Raw genomic sequence first — 27,473 nt, 5'->3', positions numbered from 1 at the left:
ACTTTTTCCAACTCACTTCACATACCCACTCCCCAAGGTAAATATTAATTCTCTTGTCAGTCATATTGTTGTCACCATAATTAGTACAGTAGATGCATATTAAATGCTTATTTTAATGGCAAATAAAAGCTTTTGAATTAATAAAAACTAACCCTGAATACTGGTGTCAAAATCACAAGACACTCAATAAACATTAGAGAACATTTTCGCATGGAATAATGACTGGAAAACAGCTGTTATTGAAGCTTTCCATATAGTAGTCTCATACAGTAATATAAAATTAAATGAGTAATTATTATGGCATAATCTATAGATATTTCATTTGCCAATAGTTTTTCTTATGGAAGAAGGAGAAATTCAGTTTCAGATTTTTTTAGTTGTTCTTCAGTTTCCTTTGTCAATTCCCTGGTCTGACTGTCTTCTTTCTCACATACTCCAGATCCTTGATATTTCTTAAAACATAAGAACACCTCTGATCCTCTGGTTTGTTTACAGACATATTTCTTTTAAAAAGTCAAATATATCTATAATCCACATATTTTAGTCCCAGTTGGGCTCATCTTCTGTTCTTTTAGTTGAGGAAAAAGAGACAGACAGTCAATGACAGCTATATTCTCAGCTTTTAAGCCTGTAGCACACTGTTCTAGAGCATATATTTGCCTGTACCTGGCTGATTTGTCCACAGTTCTGTACAATGCATCTGAAATACTCACCATGGAATCATAGAGTATAAGAGGGCTCTAGAAACAGTTCTGTAGGAATCAAGGAGATGACTGAAGAACAGGGATGGCATCTTCATCTTAGGGAAAAAAAAAAAAAAAAAAGTGATGAGGCAGCAGTTTAGGGACATCCATGATAGTGTAGAATCTGAAAACCACCTCTAAAAAAAGCTTAGTTGGATATTTTTTTCCAATTACTGCACATGTGGAGAGCTAAGGCTATAGCAGAACATTTGGCCAGATTCCTATATATATGGCAGGACAGTAAACTCCACCTCTTAGAGGTATTCACTAGTATGTGCCTACACTATTTTAAGGGTACTCCCAATAGGTGCCTTGATGAAGGTTGTTCAGTAATTCGCAATAATTTAAAGAGACTGCTAGGTAAAGAAGGAGAAGCTAAAATAAATAGTAATGGTTTGAAAGAGTAGTGTGTTATATGCTGTGCATGCTCAGTGTCCTTCATTGTTCCAGGGAAAAGAGAAAAACACTTATAAATAAAGTGTCCTAGATCCTTTTCTCCTTCTGGTGAGATCATTCCATTTAAATAGTTTATAAATTAACTTGTAAAATCCCTTTATGGCTCACTGTATACATTTGTAAAGCAACATTTACTTCACCCCATCAGACAAGTTCCACAAACATATCTTGATTAAAATTGTACTTTTTTTCTCCTGGAAAAAATCAGTGATCTCTTTTATCTAAGATTTTGCTTATGCTTTTTTACAATATTTACTTTTGGCTGTCATTATTGCTGCAGATGGCTGAGTAAATGGTATAGCTCAAAACTGTGGTCCAAAACCACAACCTCTTTCATAGAAGATGAAGTTTGCATTTGGCAGTATCTTCCTGCTTTTTAACCTCACAGAGATTGCTCATGATCCATACTTTTTTTAATGAGTATCAGATACTGAGACATCATGAAATTGTCCATTGATTTCTGTTTTAAGCTTTCATGACCCAGCCTGGAAATGTGCATATCAACACATAAAAAATTAAACATATTCCCTGAGCTACCACATCCTTTGCATCACTAGCAATCTCACTGTACAAATCCCCTCTGCACATAGTAAGATCACATAATATACTCTCAGATAACTCAAATCACACTTGTCTACTTGAAAAACTTATTATTTAGGGTGTCGCTGACCATTTTTACCTTTAAAATATTTTCCCTCAATTATGTGAGACACTATACTACATAAATGGCATCATGAGACGGCTCCAAACTAAGACACTTGGGTGCCTACCTGCTCTTCTCTAGCTCTGATTACAGTCAATAGAGATATCTAATCAATACAAGCAGTGCTGCCTCAAGAGTAATTTCAGTTCATGTCTGAAATGCCTACCAGCATGTGCAAGGCTTTCTCACCTAAGTCGTACACCACCATCCACAAGTAGACATCTAGATTTAAAGCCTTCAAAATGAATACAATCCTAATAATATGAATTCAGCAGAGGTTTAGTTCATATCATTGTACTCTGTAGCCAAAATCATCAATTCATCTCTTTACTACACCTCCTCTGCCTAATGGAGATCCAATCCATAGTGTTTTACTTCACATCTGTTGTGAAGTACTTCTTCTACAATAACTTCCATGACATACTGACTTTTCTGACTCAGTCACGCTGTACCTCTCAGTATAAGTACTCAAAGAAGGTTTATGTGATAGAAGTAAAATAACATAACTGCTTTCACCTATCTTTAAAGTTTGCACATTATTTGTAGTGATCTACATATTGCTGTCAGTTCTTGTCACCTCTATGAGACATTTAATAGCAAATGACAGAAAGAGAGGTAAACAGCAATGGTAAGGAGGGCATAAGATCATAGACAGTTGTCCTGGCTTCTGCCTCACTGCTTCATGTCTTTATGTTTGTCTGGGTTCTGAGTAACTATCAAGATGCAATGTAGACAGGCATACTTCATGTCAAGCCTTCTGAGAAGCTGGAACATTGAGCCCTCTGTAAAAGGTGACTGGCACCTCACCAGAGCAGATCATATGAGACACTTCTCTGCTGAGATCAGTTAGAATTGTAAGAATGATAGTTTATCATAGTATTTCACACTTTTGTTCACTTTCACCAGTTCTTTCATAGTTTTAGGTCTGACTGGCTCCTAATCAACAGGGGAGACACCAGATATCAAGTGTTAGACTCCCTTTCCTGTCCCCCACAAAGAATTAAGTCATATCTGATCACAATGATCTATTAAGCCCTACCAATGTGACAGGTAATGCAAAGGGTGGGCCCAACTATCACAGAAGTCTCAAATAAAGATACAACTTTTGCATCTTAGGCAAAAGTTTCCTATGACTACCAGTACTTACATATGCACATACTTACTCTGCTGACCTAAATGAGTTCATTTTGCTTGTCACCAGCTATACCATGAGAAAAAGAGATTCTGTTCTTTGCTGTGTTGCATTAAAACTGCTTTACTAGCTCCGATCTGACACTCAGCTCCCTGTTTGAGAACTGGCAGTCAGAAGAGATACACTTTCAGCTGTAAACTGAGCACATTAGTATGGAAATTCCATGAAACAAAGCACATAACTCACACCATACTAATTTTACAGAGCCTCCTTTCAGAGCAGGATCCCCTCACTTTACACTGGCCCACCCAGTAACATAAACTAATGCAAAACTATAGCTGACTAGGGATGAATTCTGAAGATCTGGAGAGAATTAGAAAGAGACACCAAAGATCCCATTTGTAATGAGATTTTAATTCAATCCAGGCTATACAAAGGAAGGAAAAAGGACCTTTGCTTAAGTTACTTGCAGATGCAAGGAAAATGATTAAAAGTCCGATCCAGGGAGTTATTGAGAATAAGTTATTCCCATTGAGTCACTGAGCATCAGAGCACCAAAGAGCATTCCCTACTAATTTTTCCTCATTGTCCCAAGAAAAGTGTGATCTGAAAAACTGCTGAAAAAATAATTTGAAATCATCTCCCAAACTTTGAAGGTATTATCATAAAACCTTCTGCATAAAGTGGAAAGGATTTCTAGAAATACAATACATAAATTTAAGCTGCTATTAAGCAGCGTACGCTCCTAGTCTGAAACAATGATCTTCCTGAGTTTTATTTCTAGTTACAGCCCCAGCATTTGGTGGCAAAACTAGAAAGGAGTCATGGTGAAATCCCAAATGTTGTTTAAAATGTATTAAAAGAAGAAGGAAGAGAAGCTATACCTTGTCACTTGAGAAATATTACCTGACGATTATCCTTACTTTCTCCTTCTGACATTGCTTGTTCATGCCTTCATGCCCCCATTCACTGATTACTACCTATACAGTATGATGTTCCTGAAGCTGTCCTGGATCAAAGGGGAAGAAAAGGTTCAGAACACAGAGGCAAGGTCAGTCACCAATACAAAACATTATCATATTTCATGTATTTCTTGTGAATCATTAAACTGATTTCCCATAAAGTCATAAATGATGTTAAAAATTTGCTTTTAACCTACAAAGCCCTTCATGGATATAGCTCCTCTTATTTAACTGATATCTATTCCCCCTGAATTCCACTTCAGACTCTGAGTCTTTATGAAACTAGTTGCCAAAATGCTTGTAGACATACCTTTATTACTGGGAAATCAGTACTGAATAAGAACAGCGTATTCCAACTTAGCACTTGTCCATTTAGCTGGTTCAGTAGCAGATGTATATCTCAGATGCGCACCCTCCAAACTCTGTCGTACAGAGTCACCTAACCACGGCTTAGAGACTTAATGCATTATCAAAGCCTTTATTAATTATTCCCTCAAGGATCTTGAATTCTCTATTCAGTACCTTCCTCGCTACCTCTCTGACTTTATCAAAGTTAGGATTAGCACATCCTTCTTTCCACTATTTATATCAATCTTCTTTCATCTCTCAAAAGTATCCTTCCTTTGAAATGCACCTATTTCAGGAGGTAGTGGATATGTCATTGCATTCTCAGGAGCTAAGCTATGAACATAACAGAAATGACCTTACAGAAATGTTTTTAAATAAAAACTCACAACAATTAGAAACTTATTAAAAATTAGCCCCAAAATGCAGTAGATTTCTGTGTAATGCCTTAAACTTCCACATTTACTTATAATTTCCAGTTGTAGCCCCAGAATTCAATAACAAAGGGGTTGTAATGGCATCCCAAATATTGTTTGAAAAACATTAGACCTAGGAACACAAACTATTTATTATTTTTTGTTAATTATTTATTTGCTTTAAAACAGAATTATTTCATAAATAACAGAAATAATTTCATTTATGGAAATTAAATGTGCCAGGTCTATATTCATGCAGTGTCAACAACCTGAAAGGCAAAATCCATTCCTAACCTAGATCCAGACATGAGGTTTCCTTGCCAGTTTCACTCTTTGTGTCTACCACAGCTCACTTTTTCAGAGAAAGTCTAAGTACTCTCCTATGTTAATTCTGTGGTCCCTATCCAGTCATACATTTATCACATGCATAACATTAGAAGTCAGCTCAAGTGCTTGTTATAAGGCATTGGACATATGTGTATGTAGGATTTCAACAATAGATTCTTACCTAGGTTTCACCCATATTTAACACTGGGGAAAAATTCTCATTTCCAAGGAGGTGTTAAGAAAACAGCAAAAGAAAAATGAGAAAGTTGGCAAAAATATCGTAATATTATGTAACTTATTAACACAGAGAATGTAATTATAACAATGGAGAGATTTTCATCACCAACAAGTTAAACATTTCCTTAATACATATTGGGTGAGAGGCTGTAGCATCACACAGATAATCTAAAGGAACATTTTGTTCCAAGATGAGAAATAAAATCTTTTGGAGCATCCATCATTCTCAAGACACACAGGGAATCCAAACAGCACAGAAAAGTGCTGTACTGTGCCCTGGTGGACAAATGCATTTTCATTTTCATATTCTGTTCAGTTTAAACAGCCTGTTTAAGGAGTTTGCCATTTTTGTTTAGTGTGAATTGAATATAAAAAGATGATTAAGTTTCCAGTCTTTAAACTTTACATTCATACATTATTTCAGGGTAGGATTTTTTACCTTATCAGTTGCATATAATTTACCAGAGACACCTGCAATTCTGTGTCACATAACTGATTGCCATGAGGTTGAGGACGGGGAGGATTCTGCTCACTCTTTGGATGATAATCTGCTGCATTTCTCTGCAAATAAAGTGACATTTTCTTTCAGTCAGAATGATCTTTATTGTAAAATACAAGTAGAATAGGAATAAAAATGAGATCATATAAAAGTAACTGGCAGAGGGCAGGCCAGGAAGACTTTAAAGAAGGTTTTGTCTAATATGCTGAATTTTGGCTAAATGAAAGCTACCAATGAAAATTTAAAGTCTTCTCCTACGTAGAACTGAATCAGATATAGCATCTCAGCAAATAACCCAGAAAAATCCTATGGTCTACTTAGTGGTCATAGATGGTTACCGGATTCTGGGACTGAAGGTTCTTTCATGTTCTGTTCAACATTCAAATATACACAGAAAGGGAGTTGCATTCCTTTTCAAAAGAAAAAACTTTTGGAAGAGGTAGGATTTCTTAGATAAGGTGCAACACTTAGCCAATACAATCATGTAGGTTTTGTGAACATAACTAGTACCATCACCCCTCAATGTATTTAGTTATAACTGTTGCACCACACTGGATGAAAGTAGTACCTCCAGTTCCTGCACTGCACGGTACAGACATATACTTCATGTCCTAGTCATTTCATCTTTTGGGGCAACTCATTTTCCAACCATGACAGCACTGAAACAGCAGATTTTTTTTTCAAGAGTAATTTTGAGGATCTGTAGAGCACATGACATGTCCATCATCCTCAGATAGATCATCTTTGAGACCTTAACATGTAGTTACTTCAGTATCACTCAGGAGAAACTCTCTTATTTGAGTATAAGAATCAATAAGGTAATAACACAGCCAGATCATTTACAATACCAAGAGATATGTGCTGACTGTGATGGCCAATTTGTTTCACTGGAAGATGCTTTCATGGCTATATCAAAACTGGAACAAATAGTAGTATGTATTTAAGTGCCAGGCTTATTGCAGGTATAAAAGACATTATTCTAACTCAATGACTTTTTGGCTAAAAGGTGGCTAAGAAACTCAGCAACTGCAAGCATCTCCTTGTGCTTTTAGAATTCTGTCTTCACTACTTGATGCATATTGATTTATTAAGAAGTCCAGATGGTTACTATCCACTTGAATAAGTCAGCTCACACAAATTTTAAAATCCATTTTGAAATACCATATGGACTATTTTGTTGTTGAAAAGCAAGCCAATTTGGGGGGTTGTTAGAAAGATAAATTAATCCTTTTTCTCAATGGGGAAAAAGAGATAAACATGTTAATATTTTGGGAACCAAAATCAGTATATGACAGTGTAGTCCTTAAACCCTGTATAGGTTGTCTTTGTTCTTTGGCTGTATACTTGAAAGTGAAGGTAAGGTCTGATATAGACAAAACTGCAATTAATTTTTGTCTGATTGAAAACCTAAGTTCAAGATATAGTTGTTATTCACTTATTCATGTGAGTAAACTGGTTTACTTGTCTCTGTTTAATCCTCTAAATATCACCCTTCTTGGCAGTTTACTACTTCCATTTTCTTTTGGTTTTATTTCTTAGATGAATCACATGATGAAAGTCAATGTTTGTCGAAGGAACAGGGATTTTGTAATTTTGAGATCATTTCCAGCTACAAGATTTACAGCTGGCAGAGAAAACAGCTATGTTTCATCTTAAATTGTACTTGGTGTTGAAAGAAATTGCTCAATTATTAGCAGTATAACTTTAAGACCTTAAGCCACAGACTGGCAATTTTGATAATGGAATTTAATGGTGTAAGAAGGTAAGTCTTGCAGGTTTAATGAAATGTATCTGTATAAGACTCAACTTGATGTAAAACATTTTAAACTGTACATTAAAAAACATTGCCTTTCAGCCACTAGAATAAAAACAGTGTATAAACATCCCTTCAAAATGTTCATTTTTCTGCCTTACTTAAATAAGAGCTGTTTCAAGTTGCAAGTGCCAGCCAGTGAAAAGGCCACTTCTCTAATGGGCAAATATTCACAAAATAGAAAGTCCTAATAAAAGAATAGATGAAGTTTCTTTCTGAAAGGTGAGAAACTGTTATTTGTGATAGTAAAAAAAAAAAAAAAAAAAAAAGCGCAAGCATTTGTTGTCCATTTCCCAGTCAGACACTGTATAATAGAAGGGGGCATATGTTTTCTCTGTGAGAGCAGAGGCCTGAAGCAAAGCATAGGTGATGTAATGACTTGGCAATGCTTCAGAAGGGCTAGGCCAGCAGTCTGATATTTAGATGCTTGTGCTGTTATGAAATGCACAGTCAAACTAAAATCATACCTGTTTCAGAAGAGTACTACTTTGATAAATTATAATTTCTATTTGCTTCCTATTGTCTTTACTCATTTTCTCCCCAAATTATTATTGTTCAGCAACCTCAGAATCTCAAGCAGTATGAAAATCCAGAGCAGTAACTGATGATACAATTTTCTTGTGGTTTTTTTAGCAGATGAAATAACATTTGTTCATATTTAGAAATTGTGAGCTATAATGAGATTATTTTAATAAATAAAATAATTTTTCCACAAATTTGCATTTGCTCTCTGGACTTTGATTGCACTACTGTGAATATGTTTAATGACTACAACGGAACAAGGCCAGAAGGAGTGTCCAGAAGTATTTGCTCGGTTATTTTAGATGAAAAGTAGAAACTAGAAAATATGTATTCATTCATTTTCAAGTTTTACAACTTCCAGGTCTGTATGAGCCAAAGTCTGCAGTTGATGGTCAGCAGTCTTTCCCACATGTTAGATTCACTGCTCAGGAATCACAAAACTGTCTGCAGTAATTTTAAAAATTTTACAAGGCAGCAAGTCAAATGATGGTATTTATAAAATATTTTACCTTTTTCTCATTCTCTGTGGTAAAAATCTGAATGCTATTTAGGTGTGACGACATTACTCTTCCATCAATTTTTTTCTGAAAATGAAATAAAAATGTTAGTTCCCCAGAACATATTGTATATTTTTTCACTATTTGATAGAAATGGCTTAAACAAAAAAACAACAAACATTTAAAAATGTATATATATTAAGGGAAAGTATATAGTCTAGATTGTGTTTTTAACATGTAGCATGCTAAAAAGTTCTAGAAGTGTGAATACAAGGTCAATGAGATCAAATTTAGTTGACTTAAAATGCTTTTCCAGCAGAGGAAAGACACATCATCATCTTTCACTATCATTAAACCCATTTTACTATCTCAGTTGGTTTTCAAAAACTATATTCAAAAATTTTTCATCTCTTGAAACATTTTCTGTCTTTAAACACTGTTGGTGTGTGCAGAAGAGACATCCTCTGCATATCTCAGGGTGCCTGTAAATTTAGGCCTGAAACTTCAGCTCAATCACTTATGCACCAGCAAGCTGCCACCAATAATGTCACATAAAGGACTTTCTTTTTATTTATTGCATTCAGGGTGTTTTATGTTGATCCCATTATATGTCCCATCATCAATACTTGCTCCCAAATAAGCAGCTTGAACATAAAGTTAATATTAAAATATCTCTACTTATCTTTATAGATTATGGCCTCAAATAAATCTTTCTGTCTCATAGTGAGGAATAGAAGGGAACATAGACATAACAAATATGAGGTGGATGCCGTCAGTCTACAGCAAAGAAAAGAAAGAATCCTTCCTCTTATTGTTGAAACTGGGAACATGGGATACAGATTACATGTCCAAAGGTTTATGCTGACCAAAGCCAATACAGTAGAGGGGTACTGCACACTTTATGCAGACAAAGCAGAAAGTCATTAACAAATGCAAGTGTAAATATACAGCATAGAAATTCTGTATTGATACAAAAGTTGCAAGTGCATCTGTGCTGCAATCAAGACCTCATCCATGCTTTCCTTGTGTACATCTGGAACACAGTTATGACAGGGGCAACACAGCTCTCACCCGCCATTGCAGTCTTCCGTGGATATATTGTTATCATCCATTCCAAACACTCCTTACAGGTTGTCTGGAAGAACCTTTAACTAATATCTGGCCTGAAGGCCGTCATGTGTCAGTTTTGTGATATCTTTTCTCGTATAAGGGCACAAAAGGTCAACTCAATTGCAAAAAAAGGATCTGTCCTAGAGGTTTAAACATGAAGCATTAAGTTATTTTTCTCAGTGCACCTATCCTGACACAGAAGAAAGTAATCCTGTCCTATGCTACATGGCTGTCAATAGTGAGAAAAGCACTTTATTCCCATACACAGCTTGTTCTGCAAATAAACCCTGTGTTCTGTCAATGAGAAAATGAACCTTTTTCTTTACATGAACAATTCCCTGAGAAACCAAATACATGCTAAAAATATCTTTCTGTTTGCATATCTGAAGCTGCATCAGCTCATCTGTAAGCCTCTAGGCACCCTTAATCTCAATTTAAAAGTACAATTGTTACTTCAGCTCTGACAACTCCTACAGAGTGCCAGCACAGTGTAACTAACGTAAACCAATTTTCTTTTTCTCCACTTTCTCACTACTCATCACTCTCATAACTCTTCTACCTCTTCAAGGTCTAAAAAGGTTAGTAGGATTTTTCCATATGTTCTAACGGCCCATATAGAGGCAAGAATCCTGTGCTGAAGACTCACATGGAAAGTACCATAACACACACCCCTGCTTCAGTTTCAAAAAGTCTGAATATTGTCAACATTCGCTTGGTGTGGCATTTTACTTTTCCTTTGGTTTTATAGGCTCATCAAGGAGTTTCATCTTTCACCAACATCATGTATATTTTTTCTTCTCCTATAAACAGTCTTCTTTTTTATACAAGAAATTGATTGACAAGTGATATGGCCAAGATCCCGAGAAACCTATTGCACATTTTACAAGCTGAAATTATTCAGATAACATTTGTAAATGACATAAAATTTCCAGACTGACATTTTCTTCAGTTTTCCTGAAAACATGTACAAAAGGAGATTTAAAATGAACTAATTTAAGGGGTATTGCAAATTAGAAAGTGCACATCAGCTTTTTTCTTTGAAGACTCTTTGTTAAGATATTCCTTACAACTGCATACAAGAATTCTATTTTCAGATTAAATTCTCTGTTGCTTCTATTCAGGCCTGGTATTACCTTTAAATATATGCACTGTTTCTATTAATTTCCATTATCAGTCACCAATTCAATTTTAGAAATAATAATTGATAAAAAAGTAAAAAAAAAGTAAGGTACTACAAAGTATTATTTGGTTCAAACAAGTCTGAAAGTAACTGGACTCTATCTTAAAAACTATAAAACTCTATGCAAGAACATTGAACAACATCATTAAAGGGAGAAAAAAGAAATTAATAAACACACAGAAATACATCCATACAGCTATATAGGATGGTTGCAAAAGTGTAAGAAACAACCTAGTATTAGACCAGTGCCTGTAAACCTGCTTTGCACAGCCTCTTTTTCATCCGCTCAACTGTGTTGTAATAAAAGCTTTCATATGATGACCATGGGAAAAAAAAAAAAAAAAAACAAAAAAAAACAAAACACAGCTATTTCTTCACATATGCAAAAAATCTAAGCTTAGCAGAAGAAGACACAGAAACCTTTATGGTAAAAGTTGTAAACCCAGCAATCAAAAACTACAAATATCTTTCTCTGAATTTATTGTTTCAGCTACACAGAATACTATACAAAATATTCTGGCTTGCCTTTGACAAGTTAATACTACTCTTTACAGATCATTTGTATATATTTCTTAAAGCAAGTAGGAAAGTATGACAAAAGGAAGCAGAAAAATAAAGTGTCAGAGAACTTGAAAGGTGTAACAATTGCTTTAACAATTTCCACACAGGTTTCTTTAATTTTTTTAAATTGTTTACCTGCATTGTACCCTGCTAGTTAGTGATGAGTCATATTCCTCTTGTCTCTGATGGAAAATGGATTCCACAGACCCCCTAGTGTGAGTGGGATATTTCAGTACCTGGATCCCTTCTATGTGTTCTAGAAATTGTCTTGAAGATGGAAGGAAAAGCTGAACAGGCTAAAACAGGTTAAAGAGCTCGCATATGTGGTTGGTGAATTTAACTCTGTGTGTATATATGTATTTTTGTGTGTGTTTATCAATGTGTATATATATATAATGATATGTAATATATATTACATATAACAGATAACTTTATTAATATGTACAGTATATAATTTTAGATACATTACATATGTTTTACCTTCTTTTCATCATGAGAGTGAGAGCTGTCAACAGGAAACCACAGACAGTTTGATTTTGCCAGCGATCACTAAATGACACATAAAAAGCAAGATTGTTGCAAAAATCAGATAGGCTGGGTCTTCAGCATTTCCATTTTATCCCTCACTTTGGAAATGGTCTTAGATAATTCCGTCTCCACAGCAATATTGTGAGTTCCAAGAGTAAGAAACAAGCTGCACCATCTCAACAGTCAAATAAACAGATTACTTTCCCCAGTAACAGTAGTATCTTCCATCAAAATATGCATGAGACTTAACATTATCAGACTGCAGTGGAACTATGTAGCTCATTTCTTCATGGTCTTTTTTTAAAAAAGCCATCTTAGATCATTTAAAGTATATAACCTTTTTGTGGTTTATATTATAAAACTTTCAAAGATATACTAAGTCTATACTAAATTTCTCAGACCAAATTCTTACAAAAATATGTTGATGACAAATACTAGTCTGTACTTTTAGTACACTAAAGTATACCTCAAACATATTAAAAGGTTCTAACAAGCCAGGCACAGATGAGATCAAAGCACACAGAGCAAAATATCTGCAATACTGAAAACATTTAAACCTTTCCTGATCAAACAATGAGGGAACATTAAAATGTCTAACGTTCCTAAATACATAATCTACATTTAAGTAGATTTAATTTTTTGATCTGCTGGAGCTTCTTTTATAGGACACACATGTTTGAAAGGATCTCTTGCATCCTATCTTCTGACATCCCAAACAGCCACTTCACCTAGTCTCTTTCATAACTGCATCAAGTTCAAAACTTCAGTCCCACTGCAGGAACACCACAAACTACTTTTTGGCATTGTTTCACCCTCTAAATTTCAGGAATAAATAAATGGACATGTCACTATTAACTATGGGTTAAAGAGCTTTCTTTTACAATAAAAACAGAGCAATAGACAACAATCTAAAATGCGTTTTTTAGAAGTTTTCTGTTACTTGTCTTTCTAGGAGGAAAATTGTGGAACTATACAGACTCAAAGACTTCTGTTTTGTCAAGTGTGATGTTTGTTTGGCCTCCTGCTACTGGGTTTCCAGAAGTCTGTGCTCAGGCTTTTGCAAGGATATTTGTATTCTGTTCTGTTTTATTCTATTACCTCTTTGCAAGTTGGAGCCAGAAAGTCATGAGTAGCACTTGAGATACTCATGGCAATACACTTGACTCTGCATTTAGAGTTATGCAGAAGACCATATTCTGCTAAAGAAAGTATTTTTTCCCTTGAAAAGAAATATTTTCATCTCTTGCCTTCACAAAATACAGCTGAAGAATAGAGAGCAAGGTATAGCAGAACTGGTATTTTTACCATTGCCTTGTACAGTAATATTTGCTTCTGTTCTCCTTCAGCAGCAGATCAGCGTGATAGGAACTCTTCAACAAAGCAAGGCTAGAACAGCAAGGTTTCCATTTTCAGCTGGTTACTTTTTCCTGGTGAAACAGGATTACACACTGATCAGACAACGAAGTACAGCAGATGTTATATGCACATTTCTTTCCAAACGTGAGTCACTATATCTACTTCAGCAGCTTAGAAACAGATTAAACATTATGCTGATCATAAAACAGCTAGTGATTACAGTTTTTCTGGAAAGTCTTGGTCACCACCCTTGCAGGGCAGGATTTGGGTACCTGAAAAAATTATAGCAATCCAGCTTCATGATTAGGTATCTTATACTGTGCTATAACTTTAGCTCTTGAAAACATGATGTGATGGTGAATTACACCAGTAATCATATATGATGAATATGTAGACTAGGTCGGCTTTTTTTCCTACCAATTGCATTGTTGCAGCCAATTACAGCCATGTGTTTTTCCCCTGAATGTCCCAGAAGAATAAAACACATATAATGGTGAATCTAGTCACTCAGACAAAATTTTAATTTCCTAACAATTTTTTATTAAAAAATGGACAATATATCCTGTGGACTGAATTTTTAACAAAAAACAAACAAACAAAAACAAACAAACAACAACAACAACAACAAAAACACCAAAACAAAAAAAAAAAACCACACACAAGAACAAAAACGTCCTGACTGTGGACTTGTATTTCCAATAATGACCAATGCAGAAAAGTACGACAATATGTCACAATGTCACAACATGTCAGTTTTAGCTGACATCTTTGCAGTCTATCAGCTTTTTAACAGCTTTAGGTCACAGAGATCAGGGCAATACTGGATGACCAGAAATGGGCACATACTGCACTCATCTGCAAAAGGTCAAAAGAGTGATCTCTGAAACTACAGACAAGTCAGTCTTGCTTCAGTTCCTGAAAAAGAGACTCATGGAATATCCTTATGGAAGATGTTTCCACCCACAGGAAGGTGACTGGGAAAAGCCAACATGAATTTACTGAGGACAAACCATGTTTAATTGGCTTGATTGTCTTCTGTGATGAAGCAAGTTGCTTGGTGGATGAGGGGAGAGCCATGGTATCACTTACTTTGACTTTATGGTTTTTGACGCAGCATCCCAGAACATCTTTGTTGGCAAGTTCCTAAGTTATTAACTGAAGAAGTGGAGCACCAGATGGGTGGAACACTGGCTGAGTTGCTGAGCTCAAAACATAGTGGTCAATGACTCAAAGTCAAACTGGCATCTGGTGACAAGCAGAGGTCCTCAGGGTCAATAAAGGGTCCAATACTCTCAAATAACTTTATAAATTACTCAGACAAAAGGTCTGAAGGCACCATTTCCAAATTTTTATATAATAACAAACAGGGAGAAGAGGTGGAAGGAAGGACCATCCTACACAGAGTCATTAATACTGACATTGACAGGTTTAAAGACTGGGCCAACAAGAACTACATGAGCCTTACCAAAGCAAATTATAAAGTCCTTCACCTGCGGTGGAAATCCCAAACTGCAGTACAAGCTGAAACTGTCAGGTTGGGGGCTAGCTCTGCTAGAAAGGTCCTCAGAGTCCTGGTGGGCAGAAAGCTGAACATGAACAAATAGTGAGCTCTGGAAGCATCTAAGACCAACCATTTGCTGGACCATGTCAATAGGAGTTCAGCCAGCCCACCAAAGAATGTGGTTACCCAACTCTACTTGGCATTTCTGAGGCTACACCTGGAGTGCTGTGTCCAGTGTTGGTCCTCTAGTTCAAGAGAGACATTAAAAAATTGGAGACTCCAGCAGAGGAGAGCCACCAAGATGACTAGGGGGCTGGAGAACATAACATATAAAGAAAGGTTTAAAAAAGAGAGTTTGTTCAACCTAGGTAGAGCTCAGGGGGAATCTAATCATAGTCTTTCATTACCTAAAAAGTAGTTAGAGAGAAAAATGGAGATATTCCCTTCACAAGCAATCATGCTGACAGGGCAAGAAGCAGCAGGGAAGAGTTGCTTCAGGTGAAATTCTGTCTAGATATAAGAAAATTACTGTTCATTATAAAAGCAGTGAAGTACTGCAGTAGGTTACCCAGAGAAGTGATGGAATCTACTTCACTAAAAATATTCTAGACTCATCTCAACATGGCCCAGATTATTTCATCTAAGGCTTTATTTTCAACAGAAGGTGGGACCAGGTGATGTCCAGAGGTCTCTGCCAGCCTAGACATTTCCATACTCTAAGAAGATTATCTAAATCAGGCGATCAGAGAGGAGATCCTCAAAATTTTATAAGTAATACTTTCACCCTGGAGTGGGCCATCTGTCAGTTTGATTTTCCATCACTGACAAAGTAGGTGAGAAAGAATTATAAGATGTCTTTACCATGGAATCAATTAAGTCAGAGTGAAATTATCCCTACACACATGTACCAGGCAGAAGGCAGTAGTTTAAAGGAAAGGAGTGAGTGGAGGCAAGTCTACTCTTGGGATGGCAAGAGAATACCCTCTTTGCCTACCTTGCCTTCCTAGGTGCCTCTATACAACAGTTATGAGGTTCTGGATGTGGAAGGCCAGTCAATGGATGATGTGCATGATGGTCCACCTATACCAGAGGTGCTGTCAAGGCCAGGAAGTCCTATCCCCTGTATCATGACCACCACAAGGAAGAAACAGTGAGTTATAGTTGTAGTTGACTCCCTTTTGAGGGGAACAGAGGGTTCGATATGCCAGACAGACCCTCCTCTTAGGGAAGTCTCCTGCCTCCCTGGAGTCCAGGTTAAGAACATCACTAGGCAACTTCCTAGTCTGGTACAGTTCTTGGATTATTACTCATTATTACTCTTCCATTTGGGTGGTGATGAAGCCACACCATATAGTCCAAGGGCAGTCAAAAGAAACTTCAGGGCCTTGGAATGGTTAGTAAGGGAATCCAGAGCACAGGTAATTTTTTTCTCTACCCTTCCAGTTGTGGGCAGCGATATTGGAAGAAACAGACGGACCCAGTCTATTAATACATGGCTCCATAGCTGGTGTCATTACCAGAATTTTGGTCTTCTTGATAATGGGATGGTCTACACAACACTAGGCCTGCTGGTGTCAGATGGGATTCATCTTTCTCAAAAGGGGAAGAGGGTTTTTGTTCATGAGATAACAGGGTTGATTGACAGAGCTGTAAATTAGACTTGAAGGGCGAAGGAGATAATATCAGGCTTGGCTGTGACAAGCTATGGGACGACATGTTGAGGTTAGAGGGACAGGGTGCTAGTGAGGGCCCTCAGGCTGTTGCTCTTGCTGAGTACACTGGAGCACACTTGAAGTCTTACAGAGTTGAGCCAGGGCTCCTGAGGTAATAAGAACCAACAAGGAACATCAGTGAAATATCTCAAAGGAATCTAGGTGTGTTCCTCGAAAGAGGTGACATGGATAACAGCCCAGCTGAAGTGCCTCTACAACAGTGCACTCAACATGGGCAACAAACAGGAGGAATTGGAAGCCACCATGCTGCTGGAAAGCTACAACCTGGTTGTCCTTACTGAATCTTGGTGGGATGAATCCTATGACTGGAATGCAGCTATCAGTGGCTACAAGCTGTTCAGAAGGGACAGGTGAGGAAGGAGGGACAGAGGACTTGCCCTCTATGTCAAGAATTGGATAGATTGTGAAGAGCTGACTCTGAAGAATAACCACGAGCAGGTTGAAAGAATTAAGAGACAGAGGCAACAAAGGGGACCTTGTGGTTGGTGTTTGCTACAGGCTGCCCAATCAGTAGGAGCCTATTGACAAAGTCTTGTTAATCCAACTACAGGAGGCATCACACTCAGAGACTCTCATACTGCTGGGGGACTTCAACCAATCCAACATCTCCAAGAAAAGTAGCATGGTGAGCTGCAGGCAATCCAGGAGACTCCTGGAGTGCATCAAGGATAAGTTCTTAAGCCAGGTAATATAGACAGCCCTAGCGGAGGGGGTGTGTTACTGAACCTATTGGTCACCAATGCAAGTTAGCTAATCAGTGACGTCAAGACTGGAGGCAGCCTGGGCTGTAGTGATCATGCACTGGTGGAGTTCAGTCCTGAGGAATATGGGTCAGGAGAGGAGTAAAGTCACGACCCTGAATTTTAGGAGAACAAGCTTCCAGCTCTTCAAGGAGTTAGTCAATGGGACCCCCTCGGAAACTCCCCTCATGGACAAGGGAGCAGAACAGAGCTGGCAGATCTTTTAGGGTGCTCTCCATAGAGCACAAGAGCTCTCAATCCCCAGGTATAAAAAATCAGGAAAAGAAGGCGAGAGACAGGCATGGATGAGTCAAGACCTGCTGGTCAAACTAAAGGGCAAGAAGGAAATGCACAGGCTGTGGAAGCAGGGACAGTTATCCTGGGTAAAGTATAGGGATTGCCCAGTTGTGTAGGGATGGTGTCAGAAAGACCGAGGTGCAGCTGGAGCTGAATTTGGCAAGGGGTGCAAAGAATAGTAAGGGCTTCTATGGGTATGTCAGACAGAAAAGGAAAGTCAGAGTGTATCCCCATGATGGACACAACTGGCAAACGGATAACAACAGACAAGGAGAAAGCTGAGGTGCTCAACAAAGTTTTTGCCACAGTTTTCACTGGCAATATCTCTTCCCACACCTCTCAAGTGGATGGACTTCAAAGCAGGGACAGAGGAGCAGTCCCTCCCCCTGTAAGAGAAGATCAGGTTTGAGACCACCTGAAGAACCTGAACATACATAATTCAATGGTGCCTGACGAGATGCATCCCATAGTCCTGAGGGAATTTACTGATGTAGTTGCCAAGACACTGTCCATGATATTTGAAAAGTTATGGCAGTCAGGTGAAGTCCCCAGTGACTAGAAAAAGGGAAACTTTGCACCCATTTTTAAAAAGGGTAGAAAGGAGGACCCTGGGAACTACTGACCTGTTACCCTCACCTCTGTGCCTGGGAAGATTGCGGAACAGATCCTCCTAGAAGTCATATTAAGGCACATGGAGGACAGGGAGGTGATTCAAGACAGCCAGCATAGCTTCACCAAGGGCAACATAGTAGCCTATGATGGATTGATTACTTCTATGGATGTAGCTATGGATGTCATCTGTCTGGACATCTGTAAGGCCTTTGACATGGTCTCCCACAACATTCTTCTCTCTAAATTGGAGAGATATCGATTTGATGGATGGACTATTAGGTGGATAAGGATTGGCTGGATGGTTGCATCCAGAAAGCAGTGGTCAACATCTCAATGTCCAGATGGAGATCACTGATGAGTGGCATCCCTCAGGTGTCCATATTAGGGCCAATATTGTTTAATATCTTCATCAATAACATAGACAGTGGGATTGAATGTGCCCTCAGCAAATTTGCAGACGACACTAAGCTGAGTGGTGCAGTTGACAGGCCTGAGGGATGGGATGCCATCCAGAGGGACCTGAACAACCTCGAGAACTGGGCCCGTGTGAACCTCATAAGGCCTGTACCTGGGCCAGGGCAACCCCTGGTATCCATGCAGGCTGAGGGATGAAGGCATTAAAAGCAGCCCTCTGGAGGACTTGGGAGTACTAGTGGATGTAAAGTTGGACGTGAACTGACAATGTGCGCTTACAGCCCAGAAAGCCAATAGCATCCTGGACTGCATAAAAAAAAGTGTGGCCAGCAGGTTGAAGGAGGTGGTTCTGTCCCTCTACTCCACTCTGGTGAGACCCCACTTGGAGAACTGCATCTAGCTCTGGAGTCCTCAATAGAAGAAAGACATGGACCTGTTGGAACAGGTCCAGAGGAGTGCCACAAAAATGTTCCAAGGGATAGAACATCCTTCCTGTGAGGAAAAGCTGAGAGAGTTGGGGTTGTTTAGCCTTGAGAAGAGAAGGCTCCAGGGAGACCTTATTATGGCCTTTTGATACTTAAAGGGGGTTTATAAGAAAGATGGAGACAGACTTCTTAGTGGGGTCTGTAGCAACAGGACAAGGGATAATGGTTTTAAACTAGAAAAGAGTAGATTTAGAATAGAAATAAAGAAGAAATTTCTTACAATGAGTAGTGAAACACTGGAAAGGGTTGCACAGAGAGGTTGTAGATGCCCCATCCCTGGAAGTGTTCAAGGTCATGTTGGACAGAGCTTTGAGGAACCTAATTTAGTCGACAGTGTCCCTGTTCATTGAAAGGGTTGTACTAGGTGACCTTTAAAGGTCCCTTCCAACCCAAACCATTCTATGATGCTATGATTCTATGAAATAATAAAATCAAAGGTGCCATCTTTAATCTCTTGACCACCTGTGGTACTATATTATTTATTTTCAAATTCTCTCCTGTAGGTTGTAATCATCATGCTGCTTTGTGTGTGCTTTTAGGGACTTGGGGAAAAAAACATCACCCTTACATTTATATGCAAAAATGGTAGGGACTCCTGTGAATACGATTTTCAGGGTTTGGCTATGTTTGCTCAGCATGTAATTCTCAGGAAAACACAAGAGTTGCATGAGATTTTCAAAGCATCTGTCACAAAATTAGCAGACTGTTTGTTCTCTGAAGTATTATAAAATTCAAGCAAACAGACTACAGGAATTCAAAGCGCTGGGAGTAAGCCATACATCCACGTCACTCACAGCCAACCAATAATATTATTATTGAAATTGCCCCAAAATAGACACAGATCTATATGTCCTATACGTAGACACATTCTAACATTATGAACTTGGGAATTCACAATGAACTTCGTTCTCTATCACACAACGAGTAAAGATTCTTCGTATTGATTGTGCTTACCGTAACCAACTCTTTCTTAAAGATCCCTTATAAATTCAGATAAATGCCATTTTAGAATACTAGTAAAGTCAGCATTTTGTTTTGCTTCATTTATAAACACCTCTTCATAACAACCCTCCAACTATTTCTAATCTGAGAAAAGGTTATCAATAACACAGCAGTGTAAAAAAAAAAAAAAAAAAAAAAGGCAACCTAATGTCACTTCTCTTTAAGCAGTTGAGTTTACCAGTCATTCCCAATAGCACGTTCTAAATCTTTTGAACTTGCATATCATATCAGAATTGATTATCGAGCACAAGGACTCATAGTAAAGACATAATAATACTTATAGACAGAGATGTCTTTTAGCAATCTTTGTGCTCAGAAATTTAATGTAAGCAACATAAAGCTTATCCAGCTATATACTGTGTTTAAAGAAGGAAAAATGAGAAAAACTGTTAAATATTAATTGTTCAACACATTTTTAAAATTGCTACTGTTTAATTATGAACATAATGTGCTGATTTTCAATGTACCCATGAATCATTAGGTCTTATTTATGTATAAATCAAGGTTCAGAGGACAGTTTTTGGAAATCCGTAACTACTTGTGCCAAAAAATAAACCAGTTTAGGTCAGCCAATATTTATAGATTTCATGACAACAGTAAAGAAAACATGTTGTATCCAATTTAGTAGAAGCAAACAAACTGGTTAGTACAATTTGTTATGTATTACCTCATGCAGGTGGTATTTATTAATTAACTTTAAAGGAATCTCATTAAAAAATGGAACTTTCAGTTCCAATTTTCTCATCACTTTCTCCTAATGGCACTGCTTTGATAAAAAAGAATGAGCAGAGCAAAATGGCACAATACCTCAACAACAAATATTAATTTTCTACAGTGAAAAATAAGCAGTGTATACAACTTAAGGAAAACAAATTATAAGCACTTTGTGTAAGCTTAATGTATAATATGATCAAAATTATCAACTATTTTATTGTATATGTTCACCTAGTATGTTCATTTTTCTTAATTTTTATTTTCTGTATTTCAAATTATGTTGTAGCAGTGAATAGAACAGTCTGATCTTGTAAGATTAGATTCAATACATTCCTAGGCAGTCCTTTAAAAAGTAAAAAATAAATAAATGAAACAGAATCCCTGGATTGTGTGCCTGCAGTCTCACATCAATCTTCTAAATAATGGCAACAGTTCTATTACTCTGAAATTAAGTGGCACACTATCCACATAAAGAGACCTTATTAATTCTCAGCTGATTTTTTTGTCTCCACCTTGGGAAATTTGAGAGCTAGCAGAGCTCCCTTTGCCTTACATTATTTTAAAAATACTAAATTACTTTATTATAAAATGCCTGATAATGAATATATTATTTATTTTCTTTAAAATTATTTTGTAAAATTGTATTTTGCTCATTCCAAATGGAAGAGAAAATCCTGTAGGATGGTTTACAGGAGAGATCAACCACAAAGTTTAGCAATATAAATATAAAATTTCACTTGAAGCTTTCAGGATTTAGCTATGGCAATAAACATCATTTTTATACTTTGGCATACATAATAGATGCAAAATTTTGAGGAAGGACACTGATTTATATCATTTTGCATTTAGCTATTTTTTGAAAGTTCAGCTTCAAGTATTTTAAAAAGCTGTAAATAAGACAATCAAAAAGCAAGACACTAAAACTCAGTAACCTGTTCTAGGTGTAAAAAGTCACAGATGTAAACTAAGTTGTATAATATTCTCTGAATCTTCAAGTTTTTTTGAGTCAGTATTCAGCTTCAAATTAATATCAGAGCAGTTCAAATTCACTCAGATCACTGGAAAAAATCTCTAGTGCATTTAAAATTCATCAACAAACCTAAAGAAAGGGACGTCTCCCAACATTGTGTGCACAAGGCCTGAAGGACTAGCAATGATCATTCTTCTGTATTGCATGAAGTTGTGCAAAAATCACATGTTCGTTCATACATGTACACAACCAGCCACACACAGACGGCCAATTAGAGTTTGGCATTTCCCAGGTAGGAAACACAGAGCACCAATGTTTCCAAACTAAAAAACTGCAGACAGTTTGTTATTAGCCATCTCTGGGTAGTGGCAGAAAGTGCAATCATAGGCAGAAAATCTCTTTGGGGGAAAGGAGGAAACAAGAGCAAGGAGATGCTTCATCAGACACTTGTCCAAAACTCCAGAGGGACAAAGTCTCTAGGGAAGATGTTCTTCATCAATATCTCTCAGCAAACGGAGGATCAACTAGTTGAAAAATGTGTTTTGTAGCCTTCTCTCACTGGAAATTCTTTATCTGACATTATACAGCAGAGGAGATGGGGATGTCACTAGGCATTGTGTGACCCCGTGGGAAGGGCAAGCTGGTTGCTGCATGGTATTGACTTTTCATGATGAGGATGTGGCACAATGGTGACTTTGAGGTGATGTGATCCAGAGGCAAAGTTGCAGTGTGGTAAAGCACAATAGATGTAATTTTTACAGCCTTTTATGGAAACTGCAGAGAGAAACAACCAAGACCAAAAAGATAGGTTGCCTGGAAAGCCTCAGGCTTACAGCAAACCCTTCTAAGTTCACTGCCTGCACTCTGCACCTCTATGAGGAGCTGATAAGAGTGAGCAGGGAGTATTCAGTAATTTGTTTAAAAATTACATGCCTACAGGGTTTTCACTCCACAGGTGGGAAACTGGATGACTGCCTGATGGTGAGATATTTCTCTGATTATTTATTCCTCCCCAAATGGCACTGGTTTCCTTTTCTGCTGGAAAAGATCCTTCTTATTCTACGTACTGTCTCATACCTCACAAACATTAAGGGCATTTCCAAGATGGAGTGTGATTTCAAGCATATATATGTGGGAATTTTCATAAAAATTAGGTTAATTCATACTTTACCTACCTGTCCTGTAAATGAATAGAACTTATTCAAAAGAAGAAATCTGGTGCCCATGATTCAAACAAGTCTAATTGGTCCATTCCACCCTGTCTTCCCAATAATTTACACAATCGATGTTAGGGAGAGAATTTCTAATATGAAAAACTGGGATTGAATATCTGCATTCCAGTTTAGTCTTTACAAACAAGGCAAGGAGACTTTCATCCCACTTGCACTGAAATCGTTTCACATCTCATGCAGAGACGTAAAAGTGTAAGCATCATGGTTTGGATATGTCAAAGGTAGCACAGCTACTGAAAGCAATATTGGTAGGGTATCTCTGCTGATGAAGATGACACAAGAATGATGCCAGGACTGATATTTTTATAGGACTAAGTCTAACTCCACATTTTGTTAAGCACCCAGGCCCTGTTTTGGCTCTGACACACAGCCCACAAAGTCAGTGAGATTCATGTCACAGGCTTTTTAATAATTCTATCCCTAATGACTGTACCAAAACCAAGAATTCAGTGGAAAACAGGAATTAGACACACTCTGGAATGCACAAAAGAGAGGAAGAGGTTATGACGAAAGTGTAAAAATTCTGGACCTATTTATTAAATAGGGACTTCTTTACAAACCCAAACCCCTATCTCTATTGAATCCATGCTAGTGGGACTCTGTGGTGGTCACACACTTATTCTTATGTCTTCACTGCTGTTAACCTTTAGTTCGGTTGAGATTCACTCAGAATATTTCCTGTTTTCTAAAGCTGCCAATAATATATAATTGTCTTGAAATAGTGGAATTTTATGTGGAAGTCTGTGATTGCACATACTCAAGTGGCAGAGCTTTTGTCATGTCTTAAGGGAGGAAGGAGGAGAAGGGGGAGGACAGAAGAGGAAGTAAATGCCACTTTAAAAAATAACACGCACTATGAGAGTCATGACTAACTTCTTCCCACCAAAGCTCCATTTCCATTCCTTTCTTTTCCTAATAGGGAAAATTTAAACATTTCCAGAAAGCCTAACAAGTCATATTTACTGATCAAGAAACTTACTGGATCAGTACTCAGTACATTATTAACTACATTTTTTCTTCTTACAGAAAATGTCTTTCTGAGTTTTAATAGACATTTATATTTAGATATATGTTTTGTAATGTTTATCATTTAAGATTATAGTGACTGCATCAGTGGACAAGGGAAGAGCCATGGATGTCATCTATCTAGACTTCTGAAAGGCCTTTAATATGTTCTCCACAACATTCTTGCTGATAAATGGGTAAGACTGATAAATTGATGGATGGACTTTTAGATGGGTAAGGAATTAGCTGAATGGCCACATCCAAAGAGTTACACTCAATGGCTCAATGTCTAAGTCAAAATCAGTAATGAGTAGTGTCCCTCAAGGGTCTATATTGAAACCAATACTATTCAGTATCTTCATCAACAACATGGACAGTGGGATTGAGTGCACCCTCAGCAAGTTTGCAGATGACACCAAGCTCAGTGGTACAGTTGATTTACTAGAGGGATGGGATGCCATCCAGAGGGACCTTGATAGGCTTGAGGAGTGAGCCCATGTAAACATCATGAAGTTCAACAAGGCCAAGTGCAAGGTCCTGCACCTGGGCCAGGGCAATCCCCAGTATCAAGACAGACTGTGGGGATGAATGGAATGGGAGCAGCCCTGTGGAAAAGGACTTTGGGGTACTGGTGAATGAAGAACTGGACACAAGACAGCAATGTGCTCTTGAAGCTCAGAAAGACAATTCCATCCTGGGCTGCATAAAAAGAAGCGTAGGCAGCAGGTCAAGAGAGGTGATTCCCTCCTTCTACTCCACTCTGGTGAGACCCCACATGAAGAACTGCATCCAGCTCTGGGGCCTCCAGCACAAGAAAGACATGGACCTGTTGGAACATGTGCAGAGGAGGGCCATGAAAATGGTCCAAGGGTAGGAACACCTCTGTTATGAAGAAAGGTTGAGAGAGTTGGGGTTGTTCAGTCTGGAGAAGAGAAGGTTCCAGAGAGACCTTATTATGGCCTTTCAATATATAAAGGGTCCTACAGGACAGATGGAGAGAGACTTTTTACCAGGGCCTGTAGTGACAGGAAAAGGGGCAACAGTTTTAAACTGAAAGAGGGGAGATTTTTACTGGACATAAGGAATACATTTTTTTAGGAATAAGAAATAAATTTTTTTAAATTTTTTTACTCATTACTGGTTTTGACTTGGACGTTGAGACATTGACTGTAACACTTTGGATGTTTTTCCAAGTCTCTCAACCTCTTTAACAACTCCTTAAATATCGAATACTGTCAGTCTAGTTCCAAACAGAGAGTGATAAATATTATAATTTCATAAAAATAAAAAAAGTTTTCCCATTAACATGATTTATTGTCCTGGCTTCGACCAGCATGGAGTTAACTTTCCATGGGTTGAGAGGAAGCACAGCTAGATGGCCGGTCCTGATCAGTCATTGGAGTATTTCATACCATGTGGTGCCATGGCCAGGGTATACAGGTGGGCATGGGCTCTCTCGGGCACGTGCTGGTTTTGGGTTCCTGTCCGGTCACATGTTGCTGTGGGGGCAGTCGCTGTGCTCGGTAAGCCACTGCTGCATTTCACCCGTTTCTTTTTGGACTCACTATTGTTACCATTGTTCTCTTGTTATATTTAGTAAATTCTTTCTTTTTATTCAACCTACAAATTCTCTTCTTTTTGTCCCTCCCTTATTTCACTGGGGAGGGGGACGTGAATGGCTGGCCAAGTGGCATCTGTCTGCCAGCTGAGTTCAAACCTCAACAGTTTTTGGCACCCAACGTGGGGTACTGAGGTTTTTTTTTTTGAGATAACAACAAAATGGGTAAAATATGGATTACTTGGCTCCTTAAGATCCTATCACCTCATTTGCAATAAGTGTTTCCCATGCTGTTGCTCACCTTCCGTGAGAGTTGGGTTAAGGTTTTGTTTCTGTTGTACTATGTGATGCTCATCTATGATAGCGTGCAGTCATCGGTCCTGGGGCTATTTACAGTTGTGTTTGAGAAATTTGGAGAGTTCAAATATCTTTGGAATGTTGACATAAATGTGGTTGCCGTGCTGTTAGGAGCTAGTGTGTTCCTGAATGTGGTTCTGGTTTTGTTCAGGGTTAAGCTACTATTTAAGAGTATCACTTGGAAACCTACCCCAAGGTCGGAGAATTATGAGTGGCTGGGAGTGTGGAGTAGCATGGGCAAGTACCTAGAAGAGTGGGCACCTCCAGTGTATTGGAACTTCACTCCTGCACAGGTGCAGAATCCTGAAGAATCAATGGAATATTCGGAAAAAGTATGTTGTCACCCGGGTAATTCCAGAGAGGCACAGCTCACTGCAACATGCTGGGGCATAGCCCACGCTTTCCGAGTGCTATTAATCACTGTTCAGCACCCTCAAGAGGAAGAGAAGGGCTCTGCATCTGGGAACCAAGAAACAGAAACTGCAGCCACTACAAGCCCGAGGACGGGCGCTGCAGCTGAACCAGAGAACCAACCCACGACAGTGTCAGTTGCTCCCATACAGAAGAAGAAATACACAAGAAAATCCCCTCATGGCGTACAGGGTGATGATGAACCAGGCCCATCATGAGAACAGGAGGAGGAGGCAGACCCAGTGACAGTCACCCAATCCTTATCCTTGAATGAGTTGCGAGACATAAGAAAAGATTTCAGCTGCCATCCAGATGAGCAACTCATTACCTGGCTGCTCCAATGTTCAGATAGCGGGGCCAGTGGCAAGGAACTAGAGGGTAGGGAGGCCAGGCAGGAAGGATCCTTGTCTAGGGAAGGGGGCATTGACAAAGCCATTGGAAAGGAGACACAAAATCTCAGTCTCTGGAGGCAACTTCTGTCAGGTGTGAGGGAGACATATCCCTTCAAGGAGGACTTGACATGTCGAACAAGTAAGTGGACCACTATGGAAAAAGGCATTCAATACTTGAGGGAGCTAGCTGTGCAGGAGGCAGTTTACTATGACCCAGATAATGCACAGCTTCCCACAGATCCAGATGAAGTCTGATTCACCCAGCCAATGTGGAGGAATTTTGTACAGAGCACACCCTCATCATATGCCAATGCATTAGCACTAATGGACTGGAAAGACAAAGAGGGATTAACAGTGGATGAACTGGCTCACCGACTACAACAGTATGAAGAAAGTGTCTCTTCCCCCATCATCACAGCTGTGAACAAATTATCTCAAGATTTCAAGCAATTTAAAGAGGACATCTCCTACTCCCCACCTGCATGGCCTAGAATCTTGGCTGTCAGGAGCAGTCATTTCTCTGTTCGAGAGAACCGGTACACACCATGGGGGAAGCTGTGGCATTGCCTGCGTGACTATGGAGAAGACATGAAGAAATGTGATAGAAAACCTACCTACCTCCTACAAGAGCAGGTATGTGAGCTGGAAGGAAGAACAAGTACA

This window comes from Strix aluco, chromosome Z, assembly GCF_031877795.1.
Source record: "Strix aluco isolate bStrAlu1 chromosome Z, bStrAlu1.hap1, whole genome shotgun sequence".
NCBI lineage: Eukaryota > Metazoa > Chordata > Aves > Strigiformes > Strigidae > Strix > Strix aluco.
This window is presented reverse-complemented; position numbering follows the sequence as displayed.